This window comes from Chionomys nivalis, chromosome 7 (assembly GCF_950005125.1).
Source record: "Chionomys nivalis chromosome 7, mChiNiv1.1, whole genome shotgun sequence".
NCBI classification, from domain to species: Eukaryota; Metazoa; Chordata; class Mammalia; order Rodentia; family Cricetidae; genus Chionomys; species Chionomys nivalis.
The window spans coordinates 70,093,049-70,117,951 of NC_080092.1; the positions used below are offsets into that span (position 1 = coordinate 70,093,049).

Here is a 24,903-nt window from a genome sequence, read left to right on the forward strand (position 1 = left end):
CTAGGGGACACTTTTATCTAAATCCTAATCCACAGGAAGGAGACCCCAGTGTGGAAGCCCAAGCTGAAGTTTTCCAGGGAAGGGCTGGGACTCCTGTCTAACAATTGAAATGGCAGAGGAAGGGTTTGGAATGGTAACAGAGCTTTTGGCAGGCGATTAATGAGACTTTGCTCAAAGATACAATGCTTGGCATTTCTGAAGAAACCACTATTTTTGTCTGAATCAAAAGTATTTATACTCTATTGAAATTCGCCTTACAAAAACATGTTTCGGTAGAACACGAGGCCTGGCTTCTTGACAGACAAAAGCAAACCAACGGCAGGTTTGTGAGGACATGGGTGCTGCTCTGGAGTTACCGCCGGATCCTACTTAGTGTCTGTGTAGATTCCGTGACTCATTGGCGTTTCAGAGGTAAAGGGGTTTGAGAAAAAGAATTCATATCAGAGGGAAAAGTTCTCCCTTTTGGGATAGCCAGTTGGTTCTGGGCTGCCAACAGTGTTTCTCCTGCATCTACTTTTTTGGGTGGGAGTGGGATGAGGTAGGGTGTGTGTGTGTGTGTGTGTGTGTGTGTGTGTAAGGGGCTCTTTTTGGCCTGAAGCTATGGTGTGAGGTTGGTTTGTCCTGGCCATGTTGAACTGAAGAGGGACGCTTAAAAGAAATCCCACACTAGCTCAGAATTGAGAATAATAGAGGGTTATTTATTTAGGGGTCGACTCACAAATCAATATCCTCTGCTGGAACGGAGAACAGCAACCGAATCCCACCGGAAAAGAGAGCCGGATGTATGCTTTACATAGGCATAAATAGTAGAAGAGGCCACGCCCCAGTGGTTAACTTAAAGGCTATTGGCTGTAGGATTTCCTACAGCACTGAACTTGGTCTCCAGGGTTCTAGTGGTGGGAGGCAGTAGTGTCCTTGAGAGACGGTTTGGTTGAGAGGAATTAATGCCACTCTCACAGGAGTGGTTGATTCTTATGGGACCTGACTAGCTACCAGAAAAGTGGGTTGTTTTCCTCTGTACACTCCTGCTTTCAGACACGAGTTGAAGAAGTGTGATGTTCTTGTTGGTGTCTTGCTCCTGGACTTCCCAGCTTCTGGAGCCGTGACCCCAGATACAAGCCTCTTTCTGTTATAAGTTACCCCGTCTCAGGTATTTTGATCTAGCATCAGAAAATGAACTAAGACAGGGCTGGAAAGTTCAAGCTTCATAGACAGTGACTTGACAACCGTATAAAATACAGTTCAGAAGTTTAGGAAGAAAAGAGCTCCCGACAGTCTGGACCTGTCACATAAAACCGCCCATGTGATGGAAAATGTAACAGACTTGAAGTCAGAGGAAGACTCACAACTCTGAAGTATTTGTGTGCACAAACAGAAAGCAGCAGCATAAGCTACAGAGCGTTGTGGTTTGCACACTTTCCTAAGTCTCAGGCTGCTTTGTTTTGAAGGGTGAAGAGGATCCAGAAGCAAGAGCGCCAACAAAAACAATACTTCATGGAAAAAAAAAAATCTAAAGCAGAACAGCACTGCCACCGCACATATACAACCTGCCACCCTGCAGGGCCTCAGGTCACAGGTGCCCCAGCCCATCTGTTTAGAGTGTACCTGGGAAGAGTATGCTGTGAAAGTTATATTCCCCGCCCCCACCTTCTCTCCCCCTTCATTGCTTACATTGCTTTGTCTCTTCGTGTGTTCTCTTCCCCCAAAGCTTCCCTGTCCCTTACTTCAAAGGATCCTGTGCTGTGGTGTTCCTGACTTCCCTGGGGCAGGAAGCATCCCTGCCAATTCTCCCTCCACCCCCCAGCAACTTTCAAAAGTCTCCTAGAAGCTCTTGTTTCTTTGTTTTGCCTTTTACATTTAGGAGGTCAGAGCAGCTTACATTGTAGAACTGTAGTTTCCATGGTGGTCCTAGGAGCCTCCTCTATAGATTTAATGCTCCTCTGTGGCAGGAACCGTGTGCAATTAGTGTAGCTCTCCAAAGCTCCCAACTTAGTTCTCACGGCAGTATCAGTAGCTCTGGAACTATCAGGTAGATTGGATATTTGATTTCTGATTTGGAGATGTTTTAAGCCTAACTACACAATCTGATGCTGATACATAGATAATCATCCACCTACCCCCCCCCCCATACCAGAAGACAGGGATTTCCTGTGTAGCCCTGCCTTCCTAGAACTCACTCTGTAGATCAGGCTGACCTCAAACTCAGAGATCCACCTGCCTCTGCCTCCCAAGTGCAGAGATCAAAGGTGTGGGCCACCACGGCCTGGCTAAAAATGATAAGGAACACTCATGAATCTGTGTGTCATCCTTGCACGGAGACCATGTGAATCTTCTCAGTATCATTCCAATTTTAGAATATGAAGTAGTATCAGAATAGATCAAAGACACAGTCAAAAAGGGAATGGCGGTTGGTTGAACTGCTGCATTAGGGGCTGAGTTAGCGACTAACTCCTTTCTTCCATAGTCTAGAATCCTAGACTCTCCATTTGTCCATATATTGCCTCCTAGGAACCGAAACAGAAAGAGACAGACGGGGAAATAAAAAAAAAAAAAAAGGCATTTCCGATTTCCTATCAACTTCTCTATGGAACCAAAACGGCATTCTTGCTGGTCACACTCTGGCTGGCGCCTGAGCTAATGAATGGAATTTGGCTAGACTGCCCTGCCCAGCACCAGCATTATGAAACCGTCCTCTGAGCCATCTGAATCTGCAGTTTCTAACCTTGCAGGCCAACCCCAGCACAAGAAGAACAGAGAGGGATGGGAGGACGCCCCCACTGAGAGACCCAGATCGCAATCAATCGCAGCCATTTCTAGCGGTGAGAAAAAGGTGTCTCGGTACAGTGTGAACCCATTCAACACTTGTGGCTTTTAAATTAGGAACTGACGCGAAAACTGTGCAGCCAGGGAGTCTTTTCAGCTCTGATAAAACGTGAGGTCAGAGCTGCTCGCATTTTTTTTTTTTCATTTTAAATTCCCTTGGTAGTCCTAGGAGCAGGGGCATGCGATACTTTCAAACAAGAATCTTTATTGTTTGCGCAGAGCACGGCCATCCAGTTAATTAGAAAAACATTTTTTCCCCAAATTAAATTTCCCTAGAAAAACAATGATTTAAATTAAGGGCAAAAGTCTCCCCCCACACCCCAATATCGGGGACGCCTTCTTGCACCTATGCCTTCTGGAAGATGAAAAGCAAAGTTGGAATTGGGAAGCTGTATTTATTTATTGTTAGATTTTGCAACCCACAAAAGTAGCTTGAGCTAATTTACCTGCATGTATTCTCTGTGCTCTTTGGATTTGGCTCATCCTATTGCCAGCACTACACTGAGATACAGCCAGGGAGCAAAAATGTGTGAATGTCCAGATTGTTTAAAGTTGCGAGCAAACGCTACAAGGCATCCCAAAAGGTCTGCTACGTCGTCTTTGTCTTCCGAACTCTCTAACCGTTATACCGCTGTGGCTTCGTGTAGATTTATTCCTTTTCTTGATCCTTTTGCATGTCTATAAGGGAGGTATTATTTCTTATTGTTCTTACTACCTACCTTCTTGCCATGCTCAGTATGAAATGTGTTTTGAATACTTCAATTCTTCAGAAGCCCAGCTGCCCCCGGCTAATTGTCTCCCATAATATACATAGGACCTCTTCCTATCAGATGCTGTCCTGACCCATAAGGATGGGGGCGGGGTGCCTTTAAATGAATTTTACTTTAGTGGTTTCTGCAGGCTGGGATGGCAAAGTCTAAGGAATTTGCCCCAGCCAAGGAAATGGGAACCCAATAATCCACAAACCCTAAGAATCTCCCCAGTTGATTTATCTACTTGCTTTTTAAGGCTGTTAAATGAAGTGTTGGGAGGGTCTCAGGCAGATGACAAGGTACAGAGTTCAAAATCTACTTGTGTCACATTTGGGACCGTGCAGTATAACAGTGTGACTTTTTAGGGGGCCTAGCTAGGGAGACGGAGGGAGTCAGAGCTGATTCCAGAAGCCACGCAGGATGTTTGATGTCCCAGGCTGCAGGTAACTTACAGAAATCACTAAATTGACAGAAACTTGGTCAACACAACTATTACCAAGAAAATATATCAATGAAAATCTAAATAAATAACACCAAGAAACAGCAAATGCTCAGACTCTGCGCTCCATGTTTTGCTCTTGCGGTTACCTACTCCAGTGTCTATGACTGCACACTGGGTAATGTTTCCCTGCCGCATCTTCTCAGCACCTGTCCAGTGAAGTCACATGATCTTGGAACTATCCACGGAGAGAATATTTACGCCATAGAATCAGCAGATGCTATAAATCACAGTGTGTTTTATTGTTTTGTGAGCTGTCTAGACCAAGTATCAGCAAGCTGTCATTCCAGAGCTGACCCAAGGCTGCTTTTGTGTGGCTTGCAAGCAAAGGCTAGTTTTAGTTTTTTTGAGTGTGTTTTTAAAGGATTGTAAAAACAAAACATACACATAAAGATATGTGACAGAGACCATATGTGGCTCACAAAGATCAATTTATTTCTTCTCTGGTCCTTTGGAGAGGAAGTTTACTGATCCACGGTCTAGATTTAAGAAAGTAATGGAGAAGATACTAGTAATGCAGGTTAAAGCAAAAATATTCAGGACCAGTAAGATCAGGTAAAGGCTCTTGCTGCCAGACTTGAGGACCTGAGTCTGACTCCCCTAACCCACTTGACGGAAGGAGGGAGCTGACTGCTACAGGTTGTTCCCCGAAAGCCTTCCCCCAAGTCATGGCATGCACTTGCACATATGTGTGCATGCATGCACACACACACTTAAATAAGTAAATATACAACTTTAAATGAAAATTTTTTTTGTAGCAGTTGTGTAGTAAATCACCCAGGGAATTGAGAAAACACTTCTCTAATATTTTAAAACTATGATTTGATTAATAAGGTGGGTGCCTATATCATTGGTAAGCCAGTCAGGTTCCTAAGAGCACTTCATTGCTTCATTTTTGTCTTGCTATAGTTAGGTGAAGGAAAATAACCAATATTAACATCCAAATTGTACTTACATATTAATTATGACTGTTGGCTACAGATCCAGGGGTTCAAATAAGTAAGTAAATGCATCTGGGGAAAGTTATTGGATTATAAGGACTTTAAAAAAGACTATTACATATTTTATTGATATTTATAAACCACATCCTGTCCTTTCTAGCAGTAAAATTCATACTAGATTCATTTGTGTAAATGCATGCATGTGCCCATCAACACACATTCCCCATACTCACCCCACCAAGGAACAAGTATTTGCTGTTGTGTACTGGATAAATGCTATGAGATTGTTCCAGTAGACTCACTAACCAGCTGGATATAGTGTCTGATGGGTGGAGAGTTTTCTGGAATAAATCAGGTAACATTTTGAAACCACTGCCCCCCCCCCTCAGGTATGAGTGACACGGTGAGGGTAAGAAGGTCAGTCACCCAGTACTTGCTGCCTAAAAGGCCAGAGTAGTGGCAGCAGAGTGTCCATCTTAGCCACATCAGTTCTGACATCAGGGCTGACAGACAAACCTGGATGCTGAGTATTTGCACAAGAAGAATTACCAGTCCAGGTCTTCCAATGGCACCAGAATGTTCCATGCTTAAGTGTACTGTCTGGGCTTCATCATTAGTATTATGTCTTGTTGTTATTTATATGAATATTTCATTATCATCCATTGCTATTATATTTTACTCCGTGGTTATCTGGGCTTCTTGAACAGGCAGTTTTAGGACACTATGAAAATAGATTCATAATTCACTAATCCAGATAAACTCCACTGTTTCTTTTTCTTTGGAACATTGCCATAATGTGGAGTTGTAAGATGTCCAACTAGATTGTTACTTGTTTAGATTTTTTTTAAGAGAGAGAAATGGAATAATTTTTGTTCATTAAGGAAGCATTTGCTTTATGAAGACTGTAATGAGCAATCGCAGGGGCTCAGAATTAGTGGCAGTTAGAGATCGCCAGGCGAGGTGTACCTCTTCCTGGGGTGAGCAAGAGCCCTTCTTCTGGATCAACCTCCTGAATCATGAGATTTGTGTTTTGTTTTGAGTAGAGTGAAGCCCTTACTGTTTCAGGAAGAACTCCATGGCAAGGTATCTCCCATTTCTGAGGAATAGAGCCCAAAGAGAGCAAAGATGATCTGTCTCATGTATATGTGGTGAACAGGACTGTTCTCCAAGCCAGACAGCTCCGTCTTCGTGTGCTCAGCGATATCTACCTGTACATGGCATTTTCTGGTCTTTTGTGCTTAAGGAAGTCCCACCAAACAGCTTGCAGTACTGGACTTCTGCTCTGTCACTCCAAGCAGGGACTCCCGGGTGATAACTCTGTCCCCTTTCCTGTGGCCCAGAGGGCTGACTTCAATACTGTGATTTCCTTGCTATGATATCAAGAGGGAGCCATGGTTGATGGCAGGAGCCACCAAACAGAACGGGGGACTGTGAGTCTTGTGAACGTATATTTTGTAGTCTCATGACAGCTACATGTGGGAATGGGAACCAAGTACTGATGAGAGAGAGAGAGAGAGAGAGAGAGACAGAGACAGAGAGAGAGAGAGAAGCAATGTAACAGTCACCAAAGGCAAAGGCTTGGAGAAACTGCTGGCCCACAATTTGAGTCTGTTTCAGACTCTGCAGCCGTCTGCCTTCCTCCCCACCACCCTCTTAGTAGCCTCCTGAGCATGCCCAGTTCCCAACAAAGCTTCTCTTGTGTTCCACCTGTTTCTCTCTTCCCTGGCTGGGGACAGGCAAACTTAAGTATGCGATAGGAGGACGGACATGGGAACAAACGAATTCCCAAGCTGTGACTAAGGATCTAAAGGAATTTGAGAGAGAACAAAACTTAGTAAGTAAATAAGAAGGAGAAAGGGGCCACCTCAGGAGCTGCCGGCGGAGGTCTTCTCTCTGTCTCACCCAAGGGAATGTGCTGTTTGTTTTCACATTCTACTGTAAATTACTCAGCAAGGAACCTTATTGATCCTGAAAAAAAATCCAATCTTTAGATTTTTCCCATCAAGGCAAGAAAATGTGTACCACGGTCTCCTGGGGAAACAAAGTAGCACATTTTCTATTCCCAGGCTCAGCCCGCTCTGCTCTTCTGTGGGGAAGTTCAGTCTGGGTGATGTTGAGGCACGCAGCAACATGTCCACACAGGAGCTCTGGCCTTGGGGAGTAGGGCATCAAAGAAAACTTCACATTGAAAGCAATAGGTCTGTGTTTCCCCCAGATCCCCGAAGGGTGAACCATCAAAGCATCAAAAGGTACAGCAGGGTCATCGGGAAGAGCCCAGTTGCCTTCCTGGCATTATTTCTCTGCCTTTGGTGTCTACATTTGTACTCGTATGTAGAGTCTTTTACATTGCGACTTTCACAAAGTTCATCGGAACTGGTGCTTTGGACCTAACTAAACCATACATTATTGAGCATTTGCAAGCGTATCTCTTTTACATGTAGATTGACCAATACACACACCCTTTTTCTTGGACCATGACTACAGTGTCATGGGTGCCCAAGAAAGCTCTCTGAAAGGAGAGAATGCATTTAATAAAGGATTCTGTCAGAATTACACTTGAAAAGAAAGAACAAAATTAGTGTTTTGTAAATTTTCAAGAGAGGTCACCACTGTTAGGATGGTGGAGAAAAGTCCTCTTCAGTTCTTATAAAGTCTTTCATCTTTTATTGTTCTAAGACAGCCAAGGCGGGACGAGAAAGTCCTTGGCAATAATTACGTCTTGGGAGAAGGGTGCCTGATCCATGGGTGGTGGAAAAAGAATTCTATGGCCCTCCTGGCAGGAGTGCCCATAATAGGTGTATATAAGTAAAGATAACTGAATTTATTAAATTCTGTATATCACACCAAGCTAATTGTTGGCACATCTGAGGAAAGATCAAATCTAACTTTAAATCGAATGGTGACTGACTGATGAATTTATAGGTCTTTCACTGAGACCCCACTAGGGACCAGACACTGGAAAATGTCTGACTTTCATTTTCAAGACTCAAGTTCACAGGGAGAGGCTGACGAGAGAATGTAAAAAATCCAAACAGATGGCTCTTATGAAAGAGGTGGGCTCAGAGTGGAGCCAACCTTAAAAGCTGGGGCCAAAGAAGAGATCCAGGGGGATGGGCTGGCTCCTGGCAGAACCCTGGAAGCCCTGAAGGTCTGTTGAGGGAGGAGATTAGGGAAGGGTGCTCGGGGCAGAGACTGCAGTGTGAGTAGAAGCACAGAGTCACGGAGTGACCAAGAGACCGCCAGGCGATTGTCGGAAATAGAAGCAAGATGAGAAGGGAGAGCTGGGACCGGAGGAGATGGGACCGGGAGCAGGTTCTGCGTCATGCTAAGACGGGTCAATGTTACTTAAAGGTGTTTGTGAGTGACTGAAAAGCTCTTTTAGGAAGCCCACAGTTCTAGTGTGTTGACCCAAACTGAAGAGGGCTCAAGCTGTCCAGGCTTGGAAGCCTAGTGCAGCTTTCCCGCTGGGACACAGGGGGTCTGAGAGTTGCACCTTGGTGGTGGGAGGAGGAACAAGCTGCCCCCACTTCCTCTTACACCCACGTCAGCTGTTGCTTTCTCCTCAGGCACCTGAGAGTGGAATTTTCATGTAAACCCAAATGTTTGGCACCATGGTCTCTTACGGGCATGACGAAAGCTGAACTCCATCCCCACTCCTTAAAACCAAGAACCATTAACAACCCTGTGTACTCGAAACTTTCCAAATCAAATATGGTCATATCAAAAACTATGAGCTCTCTCCAGATGCATGTAACTGGTCTCCATTCTGCCCAGAGTCCAGTGGCAAACAGCAATAAAAATATTGGCATCCCATTGCGCATTTAATATTTATGTAGCTGTCGCCATCTCAAAACCTCAGAGTTGGTTGGATACGAGGTGAGCTGAAATCCCTTCTGACAGCAGGTCCTTTTGCAGGGAGGGGGATGCTTTCATCCATAAATAACTTTCAAAACAACACTCAGATAGCGGCAGGAGATCAAAGAAACACTTCGTCACCGTGGGGGCTGCTTTGGCTGTCCCTCCTGCCTCTAGAACTTTTCTCTTGCAGGGAAGAAACTGGATCGCCCTTACTGGGGATCAGAGCAGACTCGCCCGAGGGCAAAGCGCACTCTAGTCCAGGCAGATGGACATGGGTTCTCTGCAGGAGAGCTGTGGTCTACCAGTGAGAAAACAGGGGAGGATGTGGCCAAGAAGGCAGGCCTGGGGCTGGTAACTGCCTACCTACCCCTCCCGTCAAGAGGTCCATCCAGCAGTGTTTCGGCAAATTTGGTTTGCATTGCCTTCTTCCATCTTTTTTTTTTTTTTTTTAAATTCAACTTCACAACAACTCTTTATATATTTTTTTCTTCTTTTAGAGGTGAAGCTCTTGACTTCATTAGCCCGAGCACACTGTCAATGCCCACTGTGGAAAGGAATGGAAGGGCCTAGACTTGAGATGCAATGTCTCTTTTGCTCAGGGAATAATGAAACTTCAGTAAATGCTCACATTGAGAGGAAAACAATTGCCTAGGGGTTTGAAAATGTTGATATTGAGAAGCTCCAAAGGAACGGCTCTATGGCGCCATCTCACAGTGAAGAGAGTGGAGCGTATGGCTGGTTTTCCCAGGGGCTCACCCCTTGGTATGCCCACCCACTCTTTTGCAGGACCCTGAAAGTTGGCATCATCCAGGTTTAGTAGGGGTGATGCTTGTTCCATTGAGTGAAAAGGTCTGGTATTCTCACTATTCAGGTTTTCCACTGTGTGCTGCTTGTGTTTAGGTGTGGACAGGACAATTGTGGGCATTGTCAGTCAGAAGCCATTAGCTTATTTTTTTTGACACGAGGTTTCTCATTTGCCAGTAGGCTAGGGAGGCTAGCTAGAGAGCCACATGCATCCTCCCAGCTCTGCCTCCTCCACTGCTGAGCTAATAAATGTACAGCACTTCACTTGGCTTTTCTTGTGGATTCTGAGGATCAAACTCAGGACCTGGTGCCTGTCAGACAGATGCTTCACAGACTGCGCTATCTTAGCAGCTCAGACTGCCCACTTTAAATGATGGGAATGACAATTAGCTGTCTGTATTCATGGGCTCCACAACAGTGGCTTCCACCAGAGACCAAAGATATGAATTAAAGGGGAGATGGGTGGGCTGGAAAGATAGTTTAGTAGTTAAGCCTCTTGCAGAGAATGGGTTTGGTATTCAGCACCATATTGGGGATATCACAACGATAGCTCCAGACCATACCCCTAGCCTCTGTGGGTATCTGCATTCACGGGTACATGTGAATACATACGTACACACATGCTTTAAAAATAATAAAAATGTATGTTAAAAACAAATGAGTTGGACTAAATATAGGCATTTTTTTGGTCATTATTTTCTGGACAATGTAGCAAGACAATGATCTATACAGATTTTTTAGTGTTGTTGTTTCATTAAGTATTTGTTGTGATTTGAATAGAAATGGCCCCCATGGGCTCCTATATTTGAATACGTGGTCATTAGAGGGTGGCGCTAGGAGGTGTGACCTTGTTGGAGTAGATGCGGCCCTGTTGGAAGAAGTGTGCCCCTGGGAGTGGGCTTTGGAGTTTCAAATGCTCAAGCTAGGTCTAATGTCTGTCTGTCTCTCTTCTTGCTGTAGAGATGTAGAGCTCTCAGCTCCTTCTCCAGCACCATGTCTGCCTGTGTGCTGCCATGCTTCCTGCCACGATGATAACGGACTAAACCTTTGAACTGTAAGCCAGCCCCACTTAAATGTTTTCCTTTATAAGATTTGTGGTGGTCATGGTGTCTCTTTGTAGGAATAGAAACCACAACTAAGAGTTTTAAGTAATCTAGAAATGATTTAAAGCTTACTAAAGAGTGGGCTTGGGTTACATTCAAGTACTTGACTATTGTATGGGTTGAACCTGAGCTTCCAGGGAAAATCAAATCCCTGTGGACACCGAGAGGATGTACCACATTTTAATGATACTTGCCAGGGTGAAGACATTCACGTCTCTGTAAGTGAGGCTATACCTTTCTAAGTATCTGCAGACTGAAGGCACCTTGCCAAGTGACGCGAACACAAAAGAGGTGGTTCTCTTTGCCCTTGAAGGACTCATAGCTCCTGAGAACAGATAAAGACCGACAACTACAAGAGAATGAGTCACAGCCTATATTAGTCATGTGGGTAAAGTACTGTTGAAGTTCAAAGGCCAACAAAGTTGGGAGTGGGGTGGGATCAGGGTAGCAAAAATGGAAATTTCAGCTCACAGAAGAGCATTCTAGGCAGGGCAACTTGTAGTTGAAAGAGATGAACGTGATCAGCTATGAGAGGGATGTTGTGCAGAAAAAAAGCAAGATATGGGGATGGTTGGATGATTGCCTACTATCCTGAGGGGGCTGGTGCTTATGTCATGGGGACCCCTAGAAAATTTGTGAACAGAAAAAAATGAACGGCATGTTTTAGTTTGATGGCTGGTATGATACCTTACATGTCCACATGACACAGGCTAGAGAGTCATTTGGGAAGAGGTATTCTCAGTTGAGAAAATGCCTCCATAAGATTGGCCTGCCATTAAGTGTGTAGTGCATTTTCTTAATTAGTAATTGATGTGGGAGGACCCAGCTCATTCTGAGTGGTGCCACCCTTGGTCTGGTTGTCCTGCGGCTGAACAGATAGCTACTGCTAGACATCCTCTGCACGGACACAGCTCTAGGACTAACATACGGCCTCCTTCCTTTGGTAAACTGGTGGAGGACACCATGTGAAGTTCAGCTTTGGCACACCTGCTAGTGGGCTCCGGTAGGAAGGTGAGAGCCAGAGCCCAGACAGAGGCCGCGGGGGACTGTGCTGCTCTGGTCATTCACTTTAAAAAAACAGAGTACCCCATTTTAAGCAGAAATCTAAAAGCCCATTGATGTGTTAAGGCAGAAGTTGAGATTTCAAGTATCTTATATGACTACCCTCCAAGAGATTATTTTAAAGAATTTGGAATGGTAAATTTTTGTATCAAGATGGTCATCATTCTTAGCCCACACCCGTTAAGTCCTCAGAATTTTAGAAAGAGAGACAGGAAGAGTGTGAGTTCCAAGCCACCTATGACTCCATGAGACCTTCCATGAAACAAAGCAAAAAGACGTTCACTGTCCTTGTCTATTTATGAATGTTCTTGCCATTTTTATTTCTTTAAATTTGAAATAAAAATTAATATAAACTGACTGCCAGTCTTGCTTTTCCAAAAACATTTCAGACACTTGATACCAATTACTTAGTTTTTTAAAAATTGTAGTGGCATACATTTGTTTAACATGTAAGGTGGGGTGTGTGGCTGGGTGCTGCCTGAAATTGTAAAATGAAGAGGAGAAAGTTTATTTTAGTATGAGTATGTACTATATCAAAAAATCTGAGATAAAACTTTATGGCCTAGGAAAACTATTGCAGAACAATCTGCAATAAGTGACCACATAGAACATTCCAAATACAAGTGCTATGCATTAGTAAGGTTTGCTGTGGTCTTGCTGAAAAAAAAAAGTTTACTCCTAAAGCGAGCAGTCTGTCCATTAATTTTTTAATATTAGAAGAGAAGTGGTTTTAGGATTATATATGGGTTTGTAGAAAAGAAGGTTTTATTGTTGGAAGACATTGGGAAGAATTTATTTTTCTTATTTTACCCACTGAGGGGGACGAAAATATAGGTAGGAAACTAGCAAATACGAGACCTTTCCTTAAAGAAAACATGATGTCATGCATGGAGCCATTGGTACCACTATAAAAGGCACCTACTTTGTTGGTTTCCAGAGACATTATGTTGGTTTTTTGACTTTCTTTAGATTTTTTTCCATGTACAGAAGAATAGAGAATGTCTTCTAATAAATCTCGGTGATGATGGTATGTAGTTTTGGGATTAATCAAGAAGGTACCCAGTTGAATATTAAAGGACAGAAAGATAAAAAGAGGACTTCACATCTATAGGAAGGGTCTACCTGTCTTAACAACACAGAATCTTTAACTGAGTGCCGATAAGCCGAAACTCTAGAATCTAAAGCTATTTTATTATTATCATTGTTGTGCTTATTGTTGTATCTTCTAAAGACATAAGGTTGGAGACCCAATAGACAGAATCTCTGTGCCAGTACAGTTTGTATTGTTTTGTATTTTTATTTGGCAGGCAGAGCCATTGTGACCATTACCATCTCAAAGGGCAACTGATACCAAAGTGGTTTCAAATCAGCTAAGAAAGCTAAGTGCTGTCTTCTTGGGACAGTGCCATGTTCACTGAATGAGTATCAAAGGATTGAGGGAAAGAATGTTGTGGAGCAGTTAATAGCTCTCTCTCCATTTCCTTCTCTTCCTTCAATCCACCTGGATTCAGTCAGCATCCACAGACACTTCACACAGTACCTACTATTTCTTCCAGAGGCATGCCATTCCTCTGAGCCGGGACTCCTGCAGCATTGTCGTCTCTTCCCCAAGCATCTCTGGCTTCTCCCTTTATCACAACTTTGAGTCTAGTTATGACAAGGAAAGAGAAACTTCTAATGTTACAGAATCCATTGATAGGTTATGTCAAAATATCCGTGATGATGATAGCAGAGAGACATGCCCTGAGATGATGTATTTTAATGAGTGCCATTATAAAGGAGTCAGATGCGGCAGCATGATATTGCTAACATTTTCCAAGCCAAACCTGTTCTCTCTGCTACTTATTTGGTGAATCATTGGTCCCTATATCTACTGAACTCCATCAGTGTATTTAGAGTTAAACACAATCACCTGCACCCAGGGTATAATGTCACCCCTTTTGCACTCAAAGAAGGCAACTGAATGAGAGTAATGTTGTCCGAATTACATTAACTTTCTCATAATATCAAACACAAAGGAAATAGTCTACTTCATTTCTGCGGTCTCAGAATCATAACGATCATTCAAGCTATTTGCTATGCATCTCATAGCTGATAATCACAAGACGGATGTGGGCCACAAGGATGCTAAAACTAAACAGCTGTGTTTTAGCTTTACTTTTCGAGTGGGACCTGAGGCTGCTTTAAGATAGCAGTTTTCCCCAGTGCTACTCAAATTTTATTTATTCGTTGCCTCATTCATTTTTCATCCATCCATCCACCCGTGCAGCCATTTATTTATTCAATCTGAGCGTTGGGGGCGGGAAGGGGAGAGGTGAAAAGACTTTCCACGCAGAGGAAACAGCATACATACAGAAGGACACAAAGGCATGAGATTATACAATGAAGTCACCGAGGTTAGGCAAACTGCTCTGGGGTTTTAGGCACAAAACAGAGGATGCTTAGTAGTGGCAGATGAAACTGGAAGGCTGTGTTATAGCCTGGGTATTGAAGGACTGCCTATGTACTGAGGAGCATAGACCCAGTGATTGACATGTGGAGTGAGTTATAATCGCTACAAAGTATAAAGTCAGGTTCTTAACGTTGTTACTTAGAATTCTGACGAGGGCCGTGGCTATAACAGAAGGCCAGTGGGTGACTCTCTTCCAGTGATTGGGGGCCTGGCCAGCAGCCTGGAAATTTTGATCTGGTGGATTGGTTCCCAGGGTCTACCCAGTGAAAAATGCAGGGAATTGTGGGCTGAGCTGTGAACCTCTGAAACCAGTAGAGGTAGCAAGGGCCTAAGACACTCTTCACATGGGCTTGTTACTCTAACCCCCTGGAGATCAGAGTAAAGCCAAGCTTCTCTTGTTGAAAACTCTCAAGGTCTGCAAACTCAAGAAATCTCACCTCAGTCTGCAAACTTTTCAGATTATGGGCAAGGTGCAGTAGCCCCTCAAATTCCTAGTTTTGGTGCCTGACCTCTGACCTCATTCCTTATGGTTTCTGTTGAGTTTTATTTGGAAAATAACAGTGAGTTAGTAGTCTGCAGTCTCAAGATTTTGTCTCAGCTCTGTCAAATAATGTTGTGACTTTGAGTTTAGTTTCTAAGACATAGAGAGGACTGGGTCATAGTTGGGTTTCTCCTGTTCAGGAGCCTAGGGTCTCTCTCTCTCTCTCTCTCTCTCTCTCTCTCTCTCTCTCTCTCTCTCTCTCTCTCTGTATTTTATGATTTTTATGTATACTCTTTAATATTTCATCACACCTTAAACACTTTCTAAAAGCTGGTTTGCACTTAGGCCTTTTTCCTTTTATTACTCTGATAAGTCTTGCTGCTTAAACACCAGATTTCATCTATTAAGATCACCTTCGCTGTTCTGATTCTTTTGTTCTGGGTTTGGACTTTCCGGAATTAGCCCAGACGCACTGAGCAGAGGATGGCTAGGCCAAACCTCTGCCTTCTGATCTGAAGAGGAACACCAAACCAGCACAAACACATTCCTTCCCGTTGTTAATTCCTCAGCAAACAGCAAAGAATTCGCCACCACACCGTCAAGTATGCTGGGCTGTTTAAATGTGGAGGGAGGGTACTAGTAGAAAGCCGAGGGACGGACTATCGTTTAAAAGGGAATCTCTAGAAACCAGCGAATAATTGAGAAAAAACAAGTGCGCTGGCAATCACAGGAAAAACAACTGACAATTTCTGTTGCGTGATCAGAACTTACCAATTGAAAATCGCTCACACAGAGGTTGCAAGAAATCAGTGTCCTTACCTAAAAAAGCAGAAGAGGTTCCTACTGAAGGAACCAGTGACGTGGGAAAGACGAAGCCTCCAGGAAGCGCTCCGCCTTCCGCGTGCACAAACACTATCTATCTTAAGACCTAATTCTTTGAAGACTGAAAAGAACAAGGACTCTGGAGAATTCCAGTAAGCTCTCAAGTTTGAGACAGCAAAGAAAATGGAAAATCTGTGGTGGCGGTTTCAGCTCTTTGTATCATCAGTCTTTGATTCTACGTAGTGGCTATGGTACTTTCAGCTATTTCTTAAAAGTTCTATATTAGTTAAATTAACGTGAACACACATTTATAAATTTGAAGAGAGCAGAAGCCACTGTCTTCTTATTGTTAGAAGGAAACTGAGGCCGCACGGAGTAGGCGGGCTGCTCAGAATCTTGAAGCTTCTGGGTAGAGGAGTTAGGAAGTGAGCCACATAGAAGAGGAAAGGAATTGGGTTTGTCTGTATGAAAAGAGACAGCCCCTGTGTTTCCTTCACCTCGTGGTTTAGAAACAAAATTAGGCATAATGAGATCATTTTGATCATGATCTAGCTGTCTGAGGCTTACTGAGGAGCAAGGGTCACAGGAATCTCACTGCGAGCCCTGTTGATTGATGTCTGTAAGAGCGGTCTCCCCATTGACAAGCATACAGCATTGATTTAGTTGCACCACAATGGGTTTCTCAGTGAAGAGCAGTACCAAACCTCTTCTGCGTCTAGGCTGGGAAGTCTCATCTCTGTTGTTTTTAGGTCCTGCGGTCCCTTGCTGCTCAGCTGCCCCCTTTCACCTTTCAGAATCTTTCAATGTCTTTTATTTTTTCATAAACATAAAATGTCCCCCGTTTTCATTTGTATTTAGCAGGAGGAATAGGGAAGAGTACGTCTACCTCATCTTCCTGTAAGTGCACATTGTCCTTGGGGGAGATCTCAAGATTATTACAGTCCAGCTGTTTCCTTGGCATCTCATGAGATGGAGAAATAAAGTCTAAGATTTAGGCTTTAAAAAAAATCTTAAAAGCATTTTGTGTTTCTAAGTAACATGATCTCATGACTTCTGCCTAACTCTCAGCTATTAGTCATTTTTAATTCCTGTAGTCAAACCTAGTCTAACTGGCAGGGAGAGACTTGTGTTTTTGTATCGATTTCTCCATCTGCATAGAACTGGCTGGCTGGTTTTTCTGGGAGCTGGTTACTTTGTAACCAGGAAGGATGCTGGTTTCCCATAGGACAACACCAATCTATGTTCTGTATCTTCCAGGAAGGTTCTGAAGAAGGAAACTGAGTGAAAATTTTGGGTTGGATAGCCTAGCTGCAGGCACTCTGATATTCTCTCTCCCCTCTCTCTCCTCCCTCTCTCTCTCTCCTCTCTCTCTCTCTCTCTCTCTCTCTCTCAGCTATATATAGTTTATAAGAAGTAAAGATGCTGGCTGCCTCCTTCCTCCATTGCTAAGACCAGAGGGTAAGACTTTTGTTGGTTCCACATAAAAGATGCTTCTCTTTTCACGGATGTCATTATCCTCATCCACAAGGAACAATTTAGAGCTATTGATATATAGCTGAAGCCTGGGTTTAATCAATTAAGGGTGTCTAAAAGAAAAGTGATAAAGTGCTGAAACAGATGGAAGATTTTGAACACCTTGAATGGTCTAAGAACATGCTCAGGAAATGATGGGCCAACTGGTAGACCAATGAAATACTTAGTCGATGTGGGATTTCCCTCTGTATGTTGTGAATACCATTAGTTAATAAAGAAACTGTCTTAGGCCTGTGCAGGGAATAGATAGAGGTAGGCACGGAAAACCAAACTGAATGCTGGGAGAAAGGAGGCAGAACCAAAGAGAAGCCATGTAACCCCGCCAGAGACAGATGCTGGGAACTTTACCTGGTAAACCACTGCCACATGGCGATACACAGATTACTAGAAATGGGTTAAATTAAGATATAAGAGTTGGCCAATAAGAAGCTAGAGCTAATGAGCCAAGCAGTGTTTTAAATAATACAATTTCTGTGTGATTAGTTCTGGGCTGAGCAGTTGGGAATGAAACAAGTGGCCCTACTATAACACTTAGTTGTTTGTATTTCATAAAAGATTCTTCTAGAAAGTTAATACTGAGAAGAAAGTTAATACTGAGAAAAGTCGCAGTGATTTTAGTCTATGAAGCAAACTTCTTGATAGCTAGCAGAAACCTGGTTCTAAGATTAGTTCAGCTACATCAGTTTCTGATGTAGATGTACCCAGATGGACTAATCTATAGCTAATATAGCTGAAAATTCTTCATTCTAAGAAAATATAAAGACCATTTTCTGTTTTATTTGTAGTATTCTGATACTCTGGAATTCTCAGTTGGGGGTGGTTGGATGTTCCAGACTTCTTCAAGCCTCAGTTTTTCTTTTGTTTTTCTTTTTCCTTTTTTTTTCATGTGTATGAGTGTGTAATGTTTATAAATGCATGTGTTCATGTTCACATGTGTATAGGCACATTTTGTGTGTGTGTGGGCCTGCCCAACGTTAATGATGGGAATATTTTTCCATTGCTCTTCTATCATGTTCTCTGAGGAAGAGTCTCTCAACTGAACCTGAAGCTAGTCTTGCTGGCCAGTTTGCTTTGAGGGACCCTTGTCTCAGCCCTCTGAGATTGGAATTCCAGGTGGGCCACCATGTCCACTGGATATTTATGTAGGCCCTGAGGATCCAAACCCCAATCCTCTTAGAGGTTTGGGCAGCAAGTGCTCTAAGAGTTGAGCTATCTTCCCAGCCCCTAGCCTAGGATCAAGATTCCATAATCAACCACTAAAGATTGATTCTGATTGGTAGCTCTATTCAATATAAAAGAGCGCAAAGCTATGTCTCACTGATGGGTCTGTAGCGTCACACCACAAGCCTGCTCTCTGAAATTGATGCTCGTCACATACCAGCTGTTAGACTTGGGAAACTTCATAATTTCCCAAAGCTTCAGTTGCTTCAGCTGAAAAAAATGAAGGTGAGACAAGATCATTTTGCTGCATAAGTTTGTTGAGAGGGCCACCTTAGCTAATCCTGCTGAGACACTTATCTTGGTATGTAGCAAGGGCCCAGCAGATAATTCCTGTGATCACTCCCTCTGCACCTTCATTTCTGTCATAAACCTATCTAAGATACAGGACTGTGTTCCAAATATCCTGTTTGCAGGCTGGTTTTGCCAGGCACATTGATTTTTATTTATTTTGTTAGAAAAACCAAACCCTTTCTGGGTTTCATGTTTATGTCCAGGGTTGAAGACAGATTCTCTAAGACACCTTAGCCCATGAAATATTTACTTTGGAGGGACCCCCCCCCCAAGTTACAGAATCACCCACATTTTTATCTCTGCTTTTGTTCAAATTAGCATCCATACCAGATCAATGCAGCAAAAGCTTCATTTTCAGGTGGCTGCGGGAGCCTTGGCAGTTTCAGAGACCAGAGCTAAAGCGATCTTATAAAGCTCCCGTTACATCAACACTGCGTTGTGCTGGTCTCATGACGACTTTCACAAAATTACCTCTGAAATGCTAAGTATTTTCCCACTCAGAACCTCACACTAACACTAACTTACAGCAAAGATCACACTGTACCAGCTCTTAGCCTTGTAAGTCTTACAAAAGCCCTTGGCCAAAAGCAATAAAATTTGACCTGACCTAATCCCGGAGTTGCAATGGGTAATGTGTGTATTTTTCATTCAATAATTTAATGTGGAAATTAACTGCATGTGTCATGTATCCCCCCATCTTAAAGGGAGCGGCTTTACGGTTCTAATGTTTCACAAAAATTAAATGCGTAAACACTCTTGTCATTTAAGACATTCTACTTCGCTGATAGCTTAAATAAGCACTACAAAAGACTCCTTTGGAGAAATTTATTATTTCATTTAGTATGGGAGCCTGCCCCGTGAAATTCGCCCCCTATCCTCAAAGAAACGATAGAAAGAGATTTTTCTTTCTTTCTCCCCAAAGCTGTGAACTAACTTGTCCAAGCTGGTCTTCGGTATTGTTCTCTTCTGTTTGGTCTAAACAGGAGCAACACTGAGCAACTGCAGAGATCTTCTCTTTCTCTCCCCTTCCAGGCACTGGCCGAGAAGTCTCACCTCCTGGGCTGCCCTATATCCATCCCTATGGGCTGTTCCTTTCCGGCCGATCCCTTTCTACCGTGGCTTTCTTTCTCTGCTGCCCTTTCCTTTCTGTCCTCACTGGGTTTCTTCTGGTTCTGACGAACCTGACTAATATTTAGATTTTAAAAAATTAAATGGAGTGTTTTAAATGTGCTTTAACAGCCAAAAGTGAAAATTAGACAGTCTTCCTCAACTTCCTGCCAATCATTGTCCCGGTTTTCACACTTGCCCAAGCACCGTGAGCATCCACTGTTGCTAATATTCAATGTGCTTTTTTAGGGTAATAGTAAGACAGGAGCATAGATCCTTTCCTCCCCAATTCTGCACAAATAAATGCATATAGAAACAAAAATTTTTTTCGTTTTTCTTTTTTTTTTTCTTTTTTAGATATGGTGTCACATAGCTCTGATTGACCTTAGATTCAATGCCTATCAAAAGATAAACTTGAACTCTTGATCTTGCCTTTAGTATGCTCTTCTGATCTTCTTCTCCCAAGTGCTGAGACTCTAGGCTCACCTACCATGTCGAGCCCTTTGAAACTTTTCTGGTTTGTTTTAAACAATGTTTCTTGGAGGCCTGTTAGTCAGCGTGGCATTATAGTGACAGAATGCCTGAGGTGAATGACTTATAAGGAGAAAGAACTGGTTTGGATTCATGATTCCAGAATTTTCAGTCCATGATTTTTTGAACTTGCTGCTTTGGGGCTACAGTGGTAGGGTATATCCTAGTGGGAAGCATATGGTGGACTGTGCTGGCCATCTTATGGTTGCTGGAAAAGGAAAGGAAGAGGGAAGGGGCTAGGGCCCTGATATTTCCCTGCGGGCACATCCCCTAAACTTTAATCTGTTTTAATAGGTCTGTCTCCAAATGGCCACCTCAGTAGTGCCGTAGGTGGAAACCAAACCTTTAGCCTCTGAGCCTTTGGGGTCAGTTAAGATCTGAACAATAAGATGAGCCCTCCAAACTGGTACCCAATGCAGTCCCACAGCCTCTTAAAGAGCCACCATGTCTCAATAGAAATGTCTAAGTAGTTCTAAGTGAAAATGTGTTCTTCATTTTATTCAGAAACCACACAGGATAATTTTTATTTCTACAAACAAGTCTCATGGATCTGTCATTTTATACATTGTTAAGTATGTTTATAAAATACATTCCCCAATTAGAATTATTATGTCAAAATTACTTTGTATTTTTAATTGTAGACATATTGTCAAAGTACTACACGTAAGGTCATAAAAATACACACTTCTGCCAGCATTATATGGAACTAGCTGCCTTTTAGAGATTAATTCATGGAGTATGTACTAAACATTTGAAGTGTGTGTGTGTGTGTGTGTGTGTGTGTGTGTGTGTATGCCAACTTGTACATTTATGTGCATGTATGTTTGTGGACATATGGAGGTCAGAGACCAAATCCAGGTGTCACTACCTAGGTGCAGTCCATCTTGTTTTTGAGACAAGGTCTCTCGCTGGCCTGGAAATTGCTAAATAGGGTTAGGCTGGCTGGCAAGCAAGCCCCAGGAGCCCCCCTGCCACGTCCCCAATGTGGGTGCTCTACAAACACTCTAGACCACACCTGAGTTTTATTAGGTAGGTTCTGGGTATTGAGCCCAGGTCTTCACGCCTTCATGGCAAGCAGCTTACTGACTGGATTATTTTCCCAGCCAAAACTTTTAAGTTCTTTGATATCTTGAGTGGTGAGAAGTGGCTTCTTAGATGAGCTTAAATTGCATCTCTTTTTCTTGTTTCTTTTTTTTTTTTTTGAGATAAAGTCTCCCAGTTGTTCCCAGGCCAGCCCTGAACTATTGGGTTCAAGTGATGCTTCTGTCTCAGCTTCTGCAGTATCTGGGACTATTCATGCCCTCCACCATGCCCAGCTTCAGCAACTTTTTATATCCATTCTTGTTTGTGATTGAGCTACCCATTCATTGTTTTTAAAATACAGATTTCAGAAGATGTGAGTGTGTGTGTGTGTCTGTGTCTATATATACACAATACATATTTATACATACACCTATATCTGAGAAAAAATGAGCCTCTGTCTATTGCATAAAATTAAAAAAATTATAGCTGGTTTTGCTGAAGGTTTTTTTCAAGTGGTACTTATTTTATATTTTGAATTGTTTAAAAAAATGATTTGCCAGCTACCTTTTTTCCAGCATTTGACAGAGGATTGCCATTCAGAATATATAAAGAACTAAAAAAAAATATATAGTCTATAGATCTGAGAAGAAAATTCACAATAGAAAAAAAAAGGCCTAAGACAAACAGTCTTGTTTACCCTTGACAATTAGGGGAAGAAAAATCAAAACACATTTAAAATTTCTTATTACCCAGGCGGATAGTTAAGATCAACAAGACAACTGACTACAAATTTTGAACAGGATTTGGGGAAAAGAGAACCTGCTTTCACTGTTGGTGGGATTTCAGACTGGCAGAGACATTTTGGGGGTCAGTGTGGAGAACTTACAAAAAGTTATAAATAGATGTAGCCCGTGAACCAGCTGTATCGCGCCTGGCATCTGCCCAGAGGACTCGACCTCCTACTCCAGATACTTGCTCTGTCATGCCCATCACCATTCTGCTCACAACAGCTCAGAAATGGAAGCCGCCTACTCTGGTTATATAGGATTTCTCTAATATTTTCTTCTAGAACATGTATGATTTTTTAATATATTTAAATATCTGGTCTCCTTTTAATTTCCCATGTAACAAGCTTGAAGGCACGAATCTAATTTCATTTTGCTTTTTGATGGTTTTCTTACTGAGCCTGCACATTTTCTCTGCTCATAACTGATACCACTTTTATCTTGTTCTAATGTCCTGTGTCTGGAACTACTCAGATTTTTTCCCCCTTGCAATGCATTAGTCTGATATAGAGCAGGGTTGCATTGCTTACTTGTTTTGACTTTATAATGTGTCATTTTGTGTTAGATTAACAGCCATGATGACATCATCTTCAACTTACAGGGTATGCTGTGCTGGGTAAACCATTTGGCATACCTTATCTCACGTGTTTTGATCTCTATAATATAGGGCAGCTGAAACAGGCACTGTTGTCCTTGCTTTATAGATAAAGAAACTGAGGCTCAGTCATGTAGAGCAAGTCTGCAAGGCCAGAAGATGGCAGAGTGGTCTTTGGCAGTTTGTGGTTGGATTGATCTGACTACCTTGTTTTCTCAGGATGCCTCTCTTTATCTGGGAGCTCATTGCTATGGTACGGAGATGAACTAATGCTAGAGTTCTAAGCCCTTGCAAGACCATTGGCTTTGGTTTGAGAAAGGCTTGGGAACGGTACTGAACCATGGAATCATAGAATTAGAGGGCAGCAGCCTCAAGAGACCACAGGCTAACCTTTCTGCCTGCCAGAGAAGGGAACGAAAATTAAGAGAACTTGTGACTTGTATCACCAGGATCATTGAGCTACTAAGATGTCAGGACGGAGTCCAAACTCAAATACAGGTCCTACCATGTGGTTTGGTAAAGAAGAGGGGGAAATGTTGGGTATATTTTATGGACCTGAATCATTTCTATGTTAAGAAACACCTCCAGAGACAGAAAAAAAGTTAAGCTCATTCATTCAACAAATAATCACATGGCAGGTATTATGCTGCATATTGGTTTTGTTGTTTCCCAAGCATTTATTTTAATTTTAATTTAGGTGTATATATGTGTGGATATATCCACGTGAGTGTGAGTACCAGCAGAAGACAGAAGCGGAACTGGTGTTACAGGTGGTTGTGAACTGCTCCACATGGGTGCTGGAAACCAAACTCTGGTCCTCTGCAAGAGCAGCAAACACTCTTTACTACTGAGCCAGCTCACCAGTTCCCACTCACTAAGTCTGTAATAATGAACTACACAGGCACAGTCCTGGTCTTTACTGAGACTAGATGTAGAGAGGAAAACTGCAGATAGCGTGTGCAGATAGCGTGTGTGGATAGCGTGTGCGGAGAGCATGTGTGGATAGCGTGTGCGGATAGCATATGTGGATAGCGTGTGCAGATAGCGTGTGCGGATAGCGTGTGCGGATAGCGTGTGCGGAGAGCGTGTGCAGATAGCGTGTGCAGATAGCGTGTGCGGATAGCGTGTGCGGATAGCGTGTGCGGATAGCGTGTGCAGATAGCATATGTGGATAGCGTGTGCGGAGAGCATGTGTGGATAGCATGTGCAGATAGCGTGTGGATAGATAGCGTGTGTGATGAGATAGTGGTGAGATGCCGGTGGGAAGGGCACAGTGAGAGAAACTCGCAGGGCACCTGACAGACCCCAACTGAAGTTCTGTTTTTGATTGTAGAGACTAGACCAGTCTGAAGAACTGTCACACCCCCACCTCTGGGTAACTGCATCCTCAGACATCCTAGACACCCAGGTGGCTCAGGCAGGACCCCCTTACAACCCCACAGTTCCTGCTCCTGAGTGGAGCCAGTCCCACGTGCCACTGTGTCTCTTGTCCACTCACAAACCCTGCTCAACAACCTGTGAGGTTTTTTTTTTTTTTTCTTAAAATTTATTCAGAATTCAAGCTGAGTGTGGTTTCTGTTTTCTCCCTGGACTCTGGCTGATCTAAGGAGCCTACGTTATTTTTATAATTGGAAAATTTTCATTAAAATAACACAAAGGACCACCTCGGCCTCCCACCTCCCAAGAGGAAGCACTCTTTAGGGTGTGGAGAGGCCCCTCGGCTCCTAGACTTGAGAGCGATTATTTTTGTTTCAATTTTGAACCCTCATATGAAATTAGGCTTCAGGCTAGAACACCTATTTCTTAGAAAAACACACTTTTCTCCTGGAGAGAAATTCTAGAAAGCAGTCTCGGGCTATTGACAAACTATAATGCTGCAAAGGGATCTAGCCAAAAAAAGGACTCAAGGGGAAAGTGTCTGTCGGGAGAAGGAGGCCTAGACGGTGGCCCTGGGTCTATATTGCCAACTGGGTGTCCAGGCAGGCAGTCACGGACAGAGTCAGGCTTCAGCCAGTGTCTGCCTGGAGTGGAGACCTGTGGCGGTGGCCACTGGAAACTCACCAGCTTGTCGTCCTCCCCACCCCCCGGGTGTCTGGGCTCAGCAACTGCCAGACTCCCCGGGGGTAAGGACTGAAGTCTGCTCAGTCTAGGGGTGAGGATGCTGTAAGAGGGGGTGATGAACTGGTTGGGGGTAGGGAGGCTTGGCACATCACCGTGCCC

The 24,903-nt window shown here is 43.2% G+C and overlaps 1 protein-coding gene and 1 non-coding gene across 2 annotated transcripts in view; both read right to left on the reverse strand.

The window, feature by feature from the left end:
* Ankfn1 (ankyrin repeat and fibronectin type III domain containing 1) overlaps nucleotides 1-24,903 on the reverse strand; it is a 135,542-nt gene that overhangs the window by 72,240 nt on the left and 38,399 nt on the right. The window lies entirely within an intron of this gene.
* Nucleotides 2,272-2,380, reverse strand: LOC130878839 (U6 spliceosomal RNA). The gene has a single exon (XR_009057463.1). It is a non-coding gene; the product is annotated as a U6 spliceosomal RNA (small nuclear RNA).